Source organism: Dama dama, chromosome 5 (assembly GCF_033118175.1).
Source record: "Dama dama isolate Ldn47 chromosome 5, ASM3311817v1, whole genome shotgun sequence".
Taxonomy (NCBI): Eukaryota; Metazoa; Chordata; class Mammalia; order Artiodactyla; family Cervidae; genus Dama; species Dama dama.
The window spans coordinates 8,412,615-8,428,446 of NC_083685.1; the positions used below are offsets into that span (position 1 = coordinate 8,412,615).

The following is a 15,832-nucleotide window of genomic DNA, read 5'->3' on the forward strand; positions in this document are numbered from 1 at the left end:
TCAATAAGTAGAACTACCTTTGTATTTATTATGGTGGTGATTGCAGCCCTCTTCATTATCCTTCCTGGGACTCATGGTCCTTTCATCATATGACAGAGGAGGGTCAGAGAGGTTAAGTGATGTGAGGGGGAAAAAAAAAGGAAATGAGTAGTGGAATCAAGCTTGAACCCAGATCTTTAGGAACCAAGTTCAAGTTCTTTTTTCAGGTGTCAGATACTGTCATATAATAACAGCTATTTATTGAGTTCTTGTTGCATGCCAGGTTCTGTGCTTTGGATAGATCGCTTCGTTAAAGCCTCTGACGACATTGTGAGATTACTACTGTCATCCCATTTTTGCAAGTGGAGACTGTGAGGATCAGAGAGATGAAGAGAGTTGCCCAGAGTCACACAGCCAGGAGTGGAACAGGGCTGTCTGCCTCAGGAATCTGAGGCTGACTCCCCTTTCCCCTATTAGTAATGGCTTCACCCAAAGTGCTTTTCCTTTCCCTCTAGTCTGCAAAGGAGAAATGATCAAAGGATTCCCACTGACATGTTAATTTTCAAGGCTGTATTTTGAAGTGTCCTGCAAGGAGATTCTGTAAATTTCACAAGGCCCCCTGGCCACGGAAAACCTCTTCCTTTCTCTGATGCGGAAGGCTGTTGCTCTTAACCACTCTGCTCTCCTTCCCCTCCCATCAGACAGATCTTAAATAAGTAATTTCAGGGATGTGTCTTGAGCTTATCCAAGGGGAAAGACTGGCACATTGTGGGAACCTACAGGAAGGAGACTCAGTTTATTTCAGGAGGTCAAGAGGGGCTCTCCAAGGAAGGGATGTGGAGACAGGTGTGAGAGGGATGGGTGGGAATTGACCGAGCAAAGGAACGGGGTAGAGAATATTTGTGGGCCAGGGGGGAGCTCAGCTCAGGGAGATGACATGTTGCAGAGGTGCGTCGTGCATTTGTCCAGCTGCGGCTCAGAAGCAGAAGAGGGAGGAGGTGCTGCAGAGAGAGATGGGCGGACTCCAGATGCCGTAGTGCATGCTTGGGAGTGGGTCCCGGTCCTCACTTGGGCCTTCCCTTTGGCGGGCTCTCTGCCAATCCCATCCTGACCCTGGATCCAGAAGCAACACAGACAGCCCCCTCTCGGAAGTCAGGCCCCAGGCCCACTGTGGCTCGCCATGGCCAGGTTGAGCAGACACGCTGGGCAGACCTCCTTGAGAGGCTCTTAATAAAAAAGAGCCTGTTGTTGGAGCCATGGACCAGCCTCCCTCTGCAGCCACTGGTCTGGCCCTGGGTCCGTGCCTCATAAAGCCTCCTCTGACCTGAGTCTGTCTCCCGAGATGGGGCTCTGGGCCCCTCTGTGGCTGCCTGTCCTCCCCACCCCGTCCCCGGGGCTCAGCCTCGGCCCTGTGGGGGCCCGGTGTTGTCACGCTTCGAGGCTCCTCGGACTGTTCCTCACCATATCACACGCTGTCTCCTAGAGTTCTTGCTCCGATGAGGTCCTGCTGATTGGTTTACTGGTCTGGCTACTGACCTGCCATCTACAGTAGGAGCGTTTGGGGCTGGGCAGCTCTTGGTTGTTGGGGGCTGTCCTGTGTGTCTTTAGGATGTTGAGCTGCGTCCAATGCCAGGAACACCGCCCCCTTCACTTGTGACAGCCACAAATGTCTCTGGGCATTGCCACATGCCCCCTGGGGGACAAAATCGCCTCCATTTAAGACCACTGGTTTAGATCAATCATAACACGTTCCTTGGGAATTGGCAAATTGCTACCTCCTTCTAAAGATAGGGGTTCTGTTATCCAGGTAGAGGGAAGGATATATATACACACAAGATATATAATAGTGTGTGCCATGCTTATTGCTGTAGAGAGTTTTTCCTTTTCCTTCCTCCCTCCCTCTGCCCCTCTGTCCCTCCCTTCCTCTGTCTTTTTCTTCCTTCTTTCTTCCTCCTTCCTTCTTCCTTCCTTTTTCTTTCTTATTCCAACAAAACGTTCTGTATATTATTTACAAACACAGGCAGCCGGATCTGGCATTTGACCCTTTGGATATAGTTTACAGATGCTTGGAATTTATTTTAAAATGATGACAACCACAAGAGGAAACCAAAAGCCTCTCTTCCTTGAGGGAAAGTGGCCCCTCGTAAGGCAGGCACTGCCGCGCTCACCACCTCCTTTGTAGAGTGTGATCCGTGCAACAGACAGTAAATCCATTCTTTTAAAATTGTTTACCCTTTCCTCCCAATTTTTAAATCGCAGTAGAATAGACATAAGGTCTGCCGTCTTAACACTTCGGTGTATTCAGTACACTCGTACCTTTGGGCTACCCTCACTGTCATCCAGCTTCAGCATCTTTGGAGAAATTCTCAGGTCGCTTGGCCAGAGGTGGAAGAGCCAGGATCGCCTGGACACACCCTCTCAGTTTATTTCTGGGGAAATTGACACCCGGGGTGGGGAAGGGACTTGCCAGGAGACATCGCCAGTCAGGATCAAAGTCACGATTAGAACCTAGGGCTCACTCTGCCCAGGGTCCCCTTCCTTGTGGCCGCCTCCCACACCCACCCCCACCCCCATGCAGGGAGGACCAGAATGCCTTGCACACAAAGACGCCGCATAAATATTTAGTGACCATTCTGGCCGGGGACTTCACTGAGGTGCTCCCTGGGGCTAATTCAGTTCCCTCTCTAATCTTGAGAGGTTGGGAGATGAAAACCTACTCCAGAGGCTAATGGCCAATTAATTACTTTCTTTGGCCAGATAACACATCTTTTTTTTTTCTAGAAATTCCTTCCACCCTCGCCCCCCACCACCACCAAGGTCTGATCACTTCTTTGCAACAGCTCTCTTTAATCTCGCCGCACCCTCCGCTGCCCACACTGGGACACCAGACGTCGGGGACGGCTGCTCTGCGATAAGAGAGCCATTGATCCCCTTTCCGCCCTCCTGGACCGGTCTCAGGGTGTCTGGGGAGCTTCAGTTACCCTCACAACAACAGCATTTAGCCAGACCCTCCTCCTCTGGGATGCGCAGAGGCAGAAATTGCAGGGAGAATAAGAGAAAGGGGGAAGCAAAACCCAGCAAGACTGCCCATTCCGAAGGTGACGCAGTGGGAGAAGGAGGCCTGGCCAGCTCTGATTTCTGAGTTGGTTTCTTTTTTTTTTTTTTTTAGAAAGTGCCTCTGCATGGCTTGTTTTCTCCACTGGCGGGCTGATAGGGGACGGTGCCCAAGGCAGGACCAAGTTAGAGTCTCCGTTCAGACAAGCGAGGCAAGGGTCCAACCTGTGCTGGGAAGGTCAGGGGCCAGGAGAACAAGGGCTCCGTGTGTTCATGGGCATGGGATGGGAACCACAGGCCCCAGCCAGGTGCCGGATGCCCTCAGAAATCCGCAAGGCTGGAGAAATACTGGGTTGGGTGGCATCGGTGCGGGATAATCGAGATAGCCGTGAGCAGAGCTTTTTTAAGTGAGCTGCATTTGGGATGATGACAGATTCCCCCTCTTGGTGGCCAAGGCTGCTAGGGATGAAGATGGGACTCCCAGGAATGAGCCAAGCCCACCCAGGAGGCTGAGGGGAGGGCTGGATCTTCCTGCCCTGGAAACATCGAAGAGCCCAGGGAAGGAGTGGCGAGCTCAGATGTCCTCAGGGGCCAGGCAGGTGGCCTGACGCAGGCCCCATGGGGCTCCGTTTACCGTGGTTGATCACTGAGCTAGGTTCAGCTCCCTCTCTTCAGCTTGCTTAGCTGAGTCACCGAAGACCAGTGATTTTAACCTTCATGCCTCAGTTTACCCATGTAGGAAATTGAGTCAGTGCTAGTACTTACCTCATTGAGGTCATTGCAAGGGTGACATACCACGCAAAAGCACTTAGAACCAGCAGTGCTGGTTTATCTTTCAAGAGAAGCAGGACCTCTGGGCTTGCACTCCAAAGCACCAAATCATTAACTGTTGGCCGTGAACTCAAATTGGAAAATGAACAAGCACAGCCTGTCCCCTGGCTCTCTGCGGCCCACAGACCACGGGCTGCCCTGGCACCCTCTAGCCAGGGGTTTTGGACAGACCTGGGCTCCAGTGCTGTCTCTCCCGCTGCCTGGTTCTTGACCCTGGACAAGTGGCTTTACTTGTCTGTGTCATATTTGCAACATCTATGGTATCAGTAGGAGCCTGGAGGAAGCGATGACTCACTCAGATTGGGCAGTAGACACAAGTCTATGAAGGGGGACGGTGTGTGAAGTGGGGAAATCATAGTGGATGGTGCGGCACTCCAGGGTTAGTGCCCGAGAGGATCTGTTACCGCCTCTAGTCCTGAAAAGGCAAAGTGCGAGAGAGGTGGCAGAAGCCCAGAGCAGAGTGTGTGGAGAGGGATCAGGTCTTTGGTGGAGACCCTCAGCCAACCCTGGTGACTCCACAGAGAGAGAGGGGCTGGGGGGAAGGAATGCTCTGCCCATTTTATACCCACCTTCTCCCTGCCTGCCCTCACATTGGCCAAACTCAATGTGGAAGCCGGAGAACCAGAGAGCCTGTAGGTGTGGTCCCTGAAGACCACCCTAACTAAGGCAGAGAATGGGGTGGAGAAGGGGAGGAGACGACATGGGGGTGGGGGCAAATGAATGACAGGTGATGCTACCACCCTCCTGGATTCTGGAAGGATTTCCTTAGCCAGCTAACAGGTCATGCTAACACACAGTTGTAGTGACAGGCTGAAGGTATTCTCATTGTTTTCGCAGGAGGGAAGGCAGGGGCGCTGGAAGGGAGGGTGGAGAGTCCCTCTGTGTGTCCTCGGAGTATGTGATCAGCCCCTTAGAGATGATAATGGGTGTGTGTGCTTCCTATTGCTATTGTAACAACACCAACTCAAAGGCTAAAAACAGCACACATTTATTCTCTTATAGTTCTGAAGCTCAGATATCCAAAGTAGGTCTCCTTAGGATAAAACCAAGATATGGGCAGTGCTGTGTTCCTTCTAGGGGCACTAGAAGAAGTTGTTTCCTTGCCTTTTCCAGCTTCTAGAGGTTGCCCACATTCCTTGGCTCATGACCCCTTTCTGTTGTCAAGGCCAGCAATCATGTCACTCTGGTCTCAACTTCTGATGTTGCATTTCCTTGTCTGACTTCTGACCTCTTGCCTCCCTCTACTAAAGACCCATGTGATGGTGTTGTGCCCACTGGATAATCCCCATCTCACGACCCTTAACTGCCAAGTTCCTTTTGCATGTAGAGTAACAGAGTTGTAGGTTCCGGCGATTAGGATATGGACATCTTTGGGGGGGGTGGTCTTCATTGTGCCCACGACAAAAGGGTTCTAGGAAGCTTCTCAGAGGGGAGGTATGTTCCCACCCCCATGCTCAGGAATTCAAGATCCCCTCCATTAACGTATCATTTTTAGAGGAATGATGTCCCCAAACTCCAACATTTCTCGATTTACCTTCCGAGAACTCCCCAGAGCTGCATGTTCCTCTTTAAGTGGCTCTTCTATCAACTCACTATTTTATTCAGCTTCATCCTAAGTGATAATACATATAAAATCAAGGTTCGATGTGCACTTATAAATTTTCTAAGTATTCCCATTTAAATAATTACATAACTATTGACATTTTCAGGGAAGTTGATGTGTGAAGCACCTAAAAGTGCCTCGTGGAATACTACGAGCGTGTGTATACCACACAGCAGAGGACTCTGGATTGCCACAGGAAAAGGCGACTAGGTTTCCTCGATGGCAAATTTGCCCCGATTCCCAGCCTGCTGCCTGCAGAGTCCTTGCATTAGTCAAGGTTCTCCAGAGAAACAGAACCGAAGAGAGAGACAGATGTACTATAAGGGATCGACTTAATTCAGTAGCTTTGAATCTCAAGGTCTGCAGTCAGCGAGCTGGACACCCAAGAGATCTGGTGGTATACAGTCCAGTCTGAGGCTAAAGGCAGAAGACAGACATGGTGTCCTAGCTGGAGGACAGTCAGGCAAAGAGTGACTTCCCCCTTAGGCCACCTTCTCATGTCACCTCTCCTCCTCTGACTCTGACCCTCCCACCTCCCTCTTCTAAGGACCTTTGTGATAATGTTGTGCCCACTGGCTAACCCCAGGTAATCTCCCCATGCCCAGAACTCTAACTTAATCATATCTGCACAGTCCCTTTTGCCTGTAAGGTGATAGAGTCACTGGTTCTAGGGATTAGAACATGGGCATCTTTGGGGGCTCTTTATTCTGCCCACGACAATGTGGTTCTAGAAAGCTTCTGAGAAGGAAAGTATCTTCCCATTGCCATGCCCAAGAGTAAGGGCCACAAGTATTGGGGAGCATAATCTGCTTTCCTCGGCTATGGATTCATATGTTAATCTCATCCAGAGACTCTTTCAGATACACCCAGAGTCATGTTTGACCAAATGTGTGGGCACCCAGTCACTGTCAAGTGGACACACAAAATCAGCCATCACACTGATGTTGTGAAAAGAAGGCTGAGAGGGGAGTGAAGAGACCTAGGTTTGGGTTCTGGACCTGCTGTGTGACGTTAGCCAAGACTCATTCTTTCCTGGGGCCTCAGTTTCCAAATCTGTGTGATGCAGATGATCCCCGAGGTTCCCTCTAGTTCAGACATGATGTGGTTTTGCTCTTAGCCTGCTGGTGTGTTAATGATCAGACACTGGAAGATGAGACAGGCTAGTTTTGACAGGGATGCCTGGAGTATGTGGTACAGTTGGAGGCATCAGAGGATTCTATTCAACCCTAGGACTAGCATGACTCATTCTTCCTGGACCTCACCTGGCACCGTATGCACACATAGATTGTGGCTGTTAGTAGGGAGATTGTTTTATTTGGTCTTGTAGCCGTCTCACCAGGCCTGGAATAAGGACTCGGTATATTATCTGGTTGCTGAAAACTAATTGACTGGTAGAAGAAAAGTCAGCATCATGAGTGAGATAATGCCAAGAAGTCAACATACACTGAAAGGTCCCTCACAGGACTGGAAACCCTCATAAATGAGTGGTGAGTATACAGACCTGGGTAAATCCTAGAGCCACTGCATAGGAGGAGCTCCATGACCTTGAGCAAGGTACATCCCCTGTCTGAGCCTCAGCATTCTCATCCATACAATGGGGATAACAACAGAACTGAATCATAAGTTTGAAAGGAAAGTCCCTGGTGTCTCAGTGGTAAAGAGTCCACCTGCCAATGCAGGAGACACAGGAGAAACAGGATCAATTCCTGGGTCAGGAAGATCCCCTGGAGAAGGAAATGGCAACCCACTCCAGTATCCTTGCCTGAAAAATCCCATGGACAGAGGAGCCTGGTGGGCTCCAATTCATCAAGTCACAAGAGCTGGACATCACTTAGTGGCTGAACAATAACAATCTATGCAAAAGACACAGCCCAGTGCCTGGCACGTAGTTAGTGCTCTATAAATATTAGCAACAACTGGTTTATTTTTTATTTTATATTGGAATCTAGCCGATTAACAATGTTATGAGTTTCAGGTGAACAGAAGGGACTCAGCCCTACATACACATGTATATATTCTCCCCCAAACCCTGCCTCCCACCCAGGCTGCCATGTAACATTAAGAGTTCCACGTGCTATACAATAGATCCTTGTTGGTTATCCATTTTAAATATAGCAGTGTGTCTAAATAAAAATGATACAAATGAACTTACAAAACAGAAAGAGACTCACAGACATATAAAACAAACTTACAATTGCCGAGGGAAGGGATAGTCAGGGAGTTTGGGATGGTCATGTACGACTGTTCTTATTGCTGTCATTCTGCCTCCCATGCTGGTTGTCTGGGGGAAGATGTAGATGATCCAGTAAAAGCCCATACCTTTCCTGGGCCATTCAGGGGATGTAGGGAACTGTTGTTGACCCCGTGTACGAGGAGGCATGTTAGGTTCTTTGAAATCGACATTGAGCACCCTCCCCGATGCAGCACTCCCTTCCCCATCATTCTGCATCAGCAAGCCATCTGTGCCGTTCAAATATTGTTCAAATGTAATATTTCTGAAACTATTTTTAAGATGCTTCCTAAATGCTTGCCAAAACTCTTCACGGTCCCACGTGAACGAAAAATAAAATAGTTCATCAGCTTTGCATTGTGGAAATAGACTGTCAGATGGAGAGAAAATGAAGGCAGTTGATTCAGTGCGCCCCAAAGAGGAGGTGGAGGTGCTGGGTGCGCACCTGACTGTCCCTGGTCGCCCAGGTAGCCTCAGAAGGTCACTCAGCATCTCAGAGATGCTTCCTCCCCTGAGCGATGCGTTATTCACAGGTTAACCAATCAGGACCGCTCAGCGCCTATGAATGGTAGCCGTTAAAACTGAAAGGATATCTGTGAAATGGCCTTCCCAGATGTTAGTTTTCCCGCAAGCTGGACTCAGTAGTAGAGGGACCAGTGGGTGAATTATGGATGGATTTGAGCAGAGCCTTTCTAAGAATGGGTTGAAATCCAGCCCTGTCTGTCTATTTGAGGAGCCAGCGCATTTAAGAATCTGGTTCAACAGATTGCTGAATTCCTTTGAAGCGGGCAGCTGTGGGCGGTGGGTATCAAGGAATCTATTTAAGGCCACAAATTCAGGTGTACCAGAAGCATTCACTTTCTTATATCTCTTTGAGTGAACTCAGATTAGACTTGGAGTCTCTACTGGGTTGCAGGAGACTTAATTTTCATCATCACTGGGTCCACCTAGTCACCATCAAAATCCATTCATCGATCTTGTCTGTCTCCTCCAAGTCTGCAAACGTGCTGCTTCTGGGCCAAGCTAGGAATGTGTGCCTAGGTCAGTATTTCTGGCATCAAGAATCCACTCACTCCTCTTGGGCCTCTGCCAGGACCTGTTTTCCATCTCTGGTCTGGTTCCCTGTCACAGAAAAATTGTTTCCGCTCCCCCAACCTCCTCTCCAAGACCCCCCTGCAGGCCCATCAATGAGCTTTCAACCGGGTTTGCTAATAAGCAGTTCTAAGATTGAACGAGGCTCCCAGATGTTTCACTCTGGCTTGCTATATTTATTTAATTAATAGGCTTAATTGGGGGAACATTTTTATTTACTTGGCTGTACTGGGTCTTAGTTTCAGCATGTGGGACCCTTAGCTGGGGCACGTAAGATCAAGTTCCCTGACCAGGGGTGGAACCCTGGCCCCCTGCACCTGGGAGCATGGAGTCCCAGCCACTGAGCCCCGCAGGAAAGTCTCTGGGCGGGGAGCACTTTTAAACTTACAGAAAGATTGAACAGAAAGTACAAACAGTTTCTATACACCCTTTCAACACACCCCACACCCCCTCCACCCAGTTGCCCTGGTGATTAACATCTTGTGTTAGTGGGGTTCATTTGTACAACTGGTGAGCCCGTACTGGTACATTATTATGACCTAAAATCCATAGCTCACGCCAGAGTTCACTACGTGTTGTGCATCCTATGGCTTTAGACAAGTGTATAATGACATGTAGTCACCGTTACTGAATCATGCCGAATAACGTCACTGCCCTAGAAAACCCCCTCTGCTCCATCCCTCTCTCCCTCCAACCCCTGGCTAACCACTGACCTTCTTACTGTCTCCATAATTTTGACTTTTCTGTGTTTTTCAAATGAATAATTTAGCTTCCAAGATTTAAGAAGTGGAATATTTTGTATAAAAATCCAGATGTCCGATGCATGCTTAGTCACTCAGTCCTGTCTGACTCTTTGTGACCCCATGGACTATAGCCCGCCAGGTTCCTCTGTCCATGGGATATTTCAGGTGAGAATACTGGAACAGTCAGACTTCCCCGTAGCTCAAATGGTTAAGAATCCACCTGCAATGAAGGAGATCAGGGTTTGATCCCTGGGTCTGGAAGATCCTCTGGAGAAGGGGATGGCAACCCGCTCCAGTATTCTTGCCTGGAGAATCCCAGAGACAGAGAAGCCTGGCGGGCTACAGGCCATGGGGTCGCAAAGAATCGGACACGACTGAGTGACTAGCGCACCCAGACTGGAACAGGTTCCCATTTCCTCCTCCAGGGGATCTTCCTGACCAGGGGATGGAGCCCACATCTGTGTCTCCTGCATTGCAGGTGGATTCTTTACCCACTGAGCTGTTCGGGAAGCCACTAGATGTCTAGTATCTCTGAGAAGATTCGTAATGCCCAAATGCAGGTTCAGTCCCTGAGTCAGAAAGATCTCCTGGAGAAGGAAATGATAACCCACTCCAGTGTCCTTGCCTGGAAAACCCCATGGACAGAGGAGCCTGGTGGGCTACAGTCTAAAAGGTCGCCAAGAGTCGGGCACGGCTGAGTGAGTAAGCACACAAAAACAGGTAACCGTGGCCTGGAGCTGAGGACTCAGAGCTGCCCTCTCCGAGGCTGTTGGTGTCTCTCATTCTTGTTTCTACATCAACTTACATGTGGCCCCTGACTCCCTTCCTTGGCCCCTGTGGGCATATGAGTTTGCAGCCCCGCTCTGGCTTCCTACAAACATCAGAACAGCCTTTGACTCGTGGGCTGCTTCTATTTCCCACCCTGCAAATATATCCCTGAGACCAGGTGTCACAACAAAACTGGATACCTGCTTGAGGTGGGGAAGAGAGAACCATGTTAGGGAAATCACGCCCAAATTAAATCCTCTGAAAACTGTCCTGTCACCTGTGGGAGGCTCATCCGAGATCCACAGACACCCAGCTGGAGGGATGTCTGAGGTCGGAACAGGGTCAGCCAACATCCTACACTTGGCAGATTTCTTCTGCCTTCTCTGCACAGCCTGAACTTCCCAGTGATCTGAGGCTGGGGGCCCCAGCGTGGGTTACGTACAATGTCCTTCAGTGGCCGCCACGGCGCTGGGTCAATAATTTATGCTAATGCTGCAATTCACCCTACTGACCTCCTTCCTGGAGCGTGTCAGGGAACTGGACACCCAGAGATTAAATTGCCCCTGGAGGCGGAGGGGTGGGGATGTGGGCGGATGGAGTAGGTGGTGACAAGTGCAGAGAGAGACAGGAGGAGGTTCAAGGCCAGAGCATCCCTTGCCAAGACACAGGCAGAAATGAAGGCGGCCTTTTAACTTGGCTTCAGGGTTTCACTTTCGGGAAGGACCTGAGTCTCTAAGCTGTGAAATGCGAACCAGATTGATGTGAGAGTGCATCCTCCCTTCTGCCTACAGCAAGCCCCTGAATGGTCCTTCCGATTAGGGCATCTGGGACAGACTGAGGAGTGGTCAAGAGAGCAATAGAAGCAGAGTCCATTAGCTCCCCTTCCGTGCCGAGCGATCTTGGGCAACTTGCTTTGTCTTCTGAGTCTTCATTTCCATCTCTGGCATGGAGGCTCACACACACAATGAAGGCGGTAATAATGCTTATCTCTCAGGAGAATAAATGGGCCTGTCATGTCCCATAGGGTCCTCTGTATCTCCTCCCCACACAGCACCAATATCTGTCATCTGCCCAAATCATCATACACGTGTCCTTCCTCTTTTTCACCCTCTCTATATTTATTCAGTCCACAGCAGTTCATTTCCTTTTGTTTCATTTTCACCCACTGTCCAGTTGAAGGACACGTGAGTTGTTTCTCCAGCTTGGGGCCATGGGGAACAGAGCTGCTAGGAACATCCTCGTACAAGTCTCTCAGTAGACAGAACACTCATTGCTTTTAGGCGTGTGCCTGGGAGTGGAATTGCAGGGTCATGGGCTAGGTGGATGCTAAGCTTTAACAGACCCTGCTGGTCCTCCCACCTGGAGCTCATCTTAGAAACACCTTCCCTGCCCACATTAGCTTTCTCTCCAGAAGATCCATCTTCCAGCTCCACACTGTACGGGTAACAGGAATCATGAGACAGCCTAGCTCAGGACACCTAACCCTCTGACTCGGAGATTTGGGACAGGCGGGACATGGAGAGGATGGAGAGGAAAGGGGGCCCACTCTCCTTTTCACTCAGGCCTCGTTCTTTATCTGCTGGATTCTCCCATTTGCTAAGTTAATGAGACAAAACTTTGGGGTTCATTGGAGGTGGTGGGGGAGACGTCTCCCAGACTTAACTCATCAGCATACCACCTTTGTGATTTTTGCCACATTTGCTTATTTTTCTTTAAATTGAATTGCTTTTTTAAAAAAAAAAAAATGAAAACCCTTTACTTAAGAAGGTAACTTACCTGAGACTCTAAGTCAATATGTGCCATGTGCTCAGTCGTGTCCAACTTTGCAATCCCGGCCCACCAGACTCCTCTTTCCATGGGATTCTCCAGGCAAGAATACTGGAGTGGGTTGCCATTTCCTCCTCCAGGGGATCTTCCCGACCCAGAGATCAAACCTGAATCTCTTGTGTCCCCTGCACTGACTGGCAGGAGGATTCTTTACCCTCTGAGCCATTGTAAGCCTCTGAAACCAATATGACTCTCCGAAAGAGAGGTTGATGACTATAAATACTAAAAAAAAAAAAAAAACAAACCAAAGTTGAGCAGTTCCAGCCAGATACAGTTAATGTCCAGGGACTATGAGCCTGAGCCTCCTTCCGTGCCTGTAAGGTACCCATTCCACGGCTCTGGTCTTGGTATGATGGCAACGGGGACATCTCATGAATCTCATGGGTGGAACCCACAGGGACTTTCCTGCATTGTGATTCTGCTGGAGCTTCCACTCCTAAGTGAAGTCATCTGTTAGGTTCAGCAAAGTCCTCAGACTTTCTGGGGAAGTGTTTATTGCCCTTGGGATCCTGCCAAGGTTAAGTGGAGAAAATGGTCCTGGTGAAATTCACTCGCTGTGTCATTTGCTTCCAGGCACTGATGTGAAACCCTGTCTCCTGGAGGGTAAGCAGGCTCTCCCCAGGGCAGCTGCTGTTAGGGAGGTGGGGACGTGTTGGGATCGGGGGTTTCCACGGAGGACCCACCTGGGTTCCAAGCTCAGCTCTCTGCTCACTGTGTACCTCGAGTGTCCGACTTCTCCTCTTTGGGTCTCAGTTTGCTCAACTGTAAATAGGAGTCCTCACTCCGACCTCCTCAGGTGGTGAGATTGATCAGAATAGATAATATACAAAATACAATAGGCAGATATTTAATAGACAAAAAGCATTATTGTGGTTCTTCTTTCTTGGGGAAGCCATGGGCTGCATTTAAATTTCTGCAGAGCAGATTGTTCCTCTTAGAGACTTATAATCATCTCAAATCTTCATCTCAGAAAGAAGCCCTTTCACTGTCCAACTTCAGTTCCATCCCAGATATCTGCTTTCCCCACAGCCCAGACCACAGGTGTTCACAAACCTGGGTGGGAATCCTGCAATAGCTCTAACACAGGTGAAACTCTTTAAAATTGAAAATTGTTGTTGTTTAGTTGTTAAGTCATGTCTTATTCCTTGCGACCCCAGGGACTGTAGCCCACCAGGCTCCTCTGTCCATGGGATTTCCCAGGCAAGAATACGGGAGTGGGTTGCATTTCCTTCTCCAGGGGATCTTCCTGACCTCAGGATCAAACCTGCATGTCCTTGGCAGGAGGACTCTTTACCACTGAGCCATATGGGGAATTGAAAGTGGCAACAGCCTAACTCAAATGGACTTTCAAAAAAGAGAATCTTTTATTTTGGCTCACAGCCATCTAAATCTGCAAGCACTTGCTTCAGTTATGGTTTGATCCAGGCTGAAACAAAAAGTATCAGCTCTTAGTTTCTCTGCATCTCTACCTTACCCTGTCTTTGGCTGCCTGATGTTAATAAGACTTCTCCAAGAGCCCAGTCTCATTTCTCCTACTTGTCCTAATCCACAAGAAACCAGGACCTCCCTCTCCCAACCAGTCTCGTTGCCTCTCATTAGATTATCTGCCTGCTCCTGAACCAGTCACTGTGGTAGGCGAGGGAGACAGCTATGCTGATCAGCTTAGTCTAGTCAGGACTGGTCTTTGGAGCTGAATGTGGGGTTAACTCTACTCATACCACACTGGCTGGAGGAGATGTGGGTTCTGCAGGGTGTTGAAGCCAGAGGAAGTGGGCAGGGGTCAAAGGATGCTGCAGTTGCATGAACCAATGTCTTAAAAACTTTCTTCAAGAAACAACAGATTTTCCATTAGAAACCTGGCGATATAACAGAACTATAGGAGTCTCCTTCTCTCCCCGTCTCGCTCTCTGTAACTTGTTCCTAGTGCCGTGTTGCCTGAAAATAACAAGGTTGGAATCAGAGTGATGAATGGGGCAGGATTGACTCGGCACTAATTTTGCCTGGAAGCCATAGCTATTTTGGGCTCCTGCTGAGCCCTGGTTTAGCTTAGCTGGTTAGAGAGCAGGGCTCCTGAGGTCAAGGGTATAAAAAGGAACAGAAACATAGGCCTGGAGGCAGAAGTCCTGGGGCCAGACCAGGCTCTACCGCTTTCGACCTGGAATCTTCAAGTAGGTCACTCACCCTGCCACAGGCATGCCCCATGAGACGTCCTTTCCTCCTGCCCCCATCTTCTTCACCAGGCACCCCCTACACATCTCTCAGGTCACAGCCTGATTTCTCACTTCAAAACTAGATTGTAAGTCCCTCCACGTACTTCGGTAGCCCTGTGAATAACTTGGGCCAAGTTTGTCAGCCTCACTGCACCTCAGTTTTGTCATTAGTCAAATGGGGATGATGTGAATAGTGCCTGTCTCATGGGGTTGTTGTGGTAATTACCTGGGGTAATTTTTGCAAGAAGCTTCCCTGGTGGCTCAGTGGTAAAGAATCCACCTGGTCAATGCAGGAAACACAGGCTCGATCCTTGATCCAGAAAGATCCCCTGGAGAAAGAAATGCCAATCCACTCCAGTATTCTTGCCTGGAAATCCACATGGACAGAGGAGCCTGGTGTGCTACAGTCCATGGGGTCACAGAGTCAGATACAACTTGGCAACTGAGAAACAAAAATTTTTGTAAGCATTTAACACATGGCCAGCCTCAGTAAATGCTAGCTTAAAGAATGATGGTTCTGAAAATCACACAGAATATCAAGCTAGCAAAATCAAGCTTCTGCTCCCTATCATTTAAAATACACAGAACCAGAGTTTCATTTCATCCTCTCCTCTACCTCACCATCTAGAAGTGTGCCTGGCTTAAGTCAGAGATGCTCAATAGACTATGTTGAATAAATGTCCCTGTTCAGTGTGTTCTGGGGAATTCCCCTAGTTCTGTTGAGAGCCCAGAATTGCACAATTAAGTTATCCACAGGTCTCAAGAGAAATGTCAAGTTTGCAAGGCCAGTGTGAACTGGGAGTGGGAGGCTTCCTTGTGCAACAGTTTGAGCAGTGCTAAAAATTACTTCCCTTCTTTGAAATTCCATTTTCTACTCTCTCCAGTTCCCACCCACCCAGAGCCTTGAAATTCCGGAAGACCCTCCGCTAACATGCAAATATCTGTGCATAAATTCATCATCACCCTGGTGTCACTGGCTTTGAAGAATTAATTAGAAGAGCAGTCTGGGGAGGGAAGCACGACAGTGGGCTGATAGACTTTGTGGAGTCGGGGATGAAGGAATGGAAAAGCTGTCAAGAGGCGACCTCCCTGGGTGAGAGGAGAGTCGGCCCAGACCTTAGGTTCTGCCCAGACCTTGACCTGTAGCAACTCTGTATAAACTGGGTTGGCAGTAGTGCTAGCAATAAATAAATAAAATGCCCCAAACAAGACCCCTTCTGTTTGAGTGGCCCATCAAAGACCCAAGGGGGGTTATTTCACTTGGCAGCTTCCCCCGTGGGTGGCCAAGAAGCCAAACATGGAGGCTGTTCTCCTTGAGCCTTCTTGTGCTAGGAGGAGAGAATAAATTCCACAGGACCTGTGGTGGGTGACTTACTTTTCTCTCCCCAAAGACATTCTCAAAGTTGTGTGGTACAGCGTTCTTTGGCCAAAGAAAATGTCCTAGGAGTAAGGGGAGGGGGCAGTGTGTGTGTGTGTGTGTGTGTGTGTGTGTGTG

General features: G+C 49.1%; 1 protein-coding gene across 4 annotated transcripts in view; it reads left to right on the top strand.

Moving 5' to 3' along the window:
* Nucleotides 1–15,832, top strand: part of WSCD2 (WSC domain containing 2) — a 111,981-nt gene that overhangs the window by 17,244 nt on the left and 78,905 nt on the right. The window contains exon 1 of one of the 4 annotated variants that reach the window (XM_061141670.1): nucleotides 12,612–12,730. The exons of 2 other annotated variants lie outside the window; for them this stretch is intronic. The gene's annotated coding sequence lies outside the window, so the exon portion shown is untranslated. Of the gene's footprint in view, nucleotides 1–12,611; nucleotides 12,731–15,832 lie in introns of those variants that run through there. One more of the 4 variants, XM_061141671.1, reaches the window with a different exon arrangement.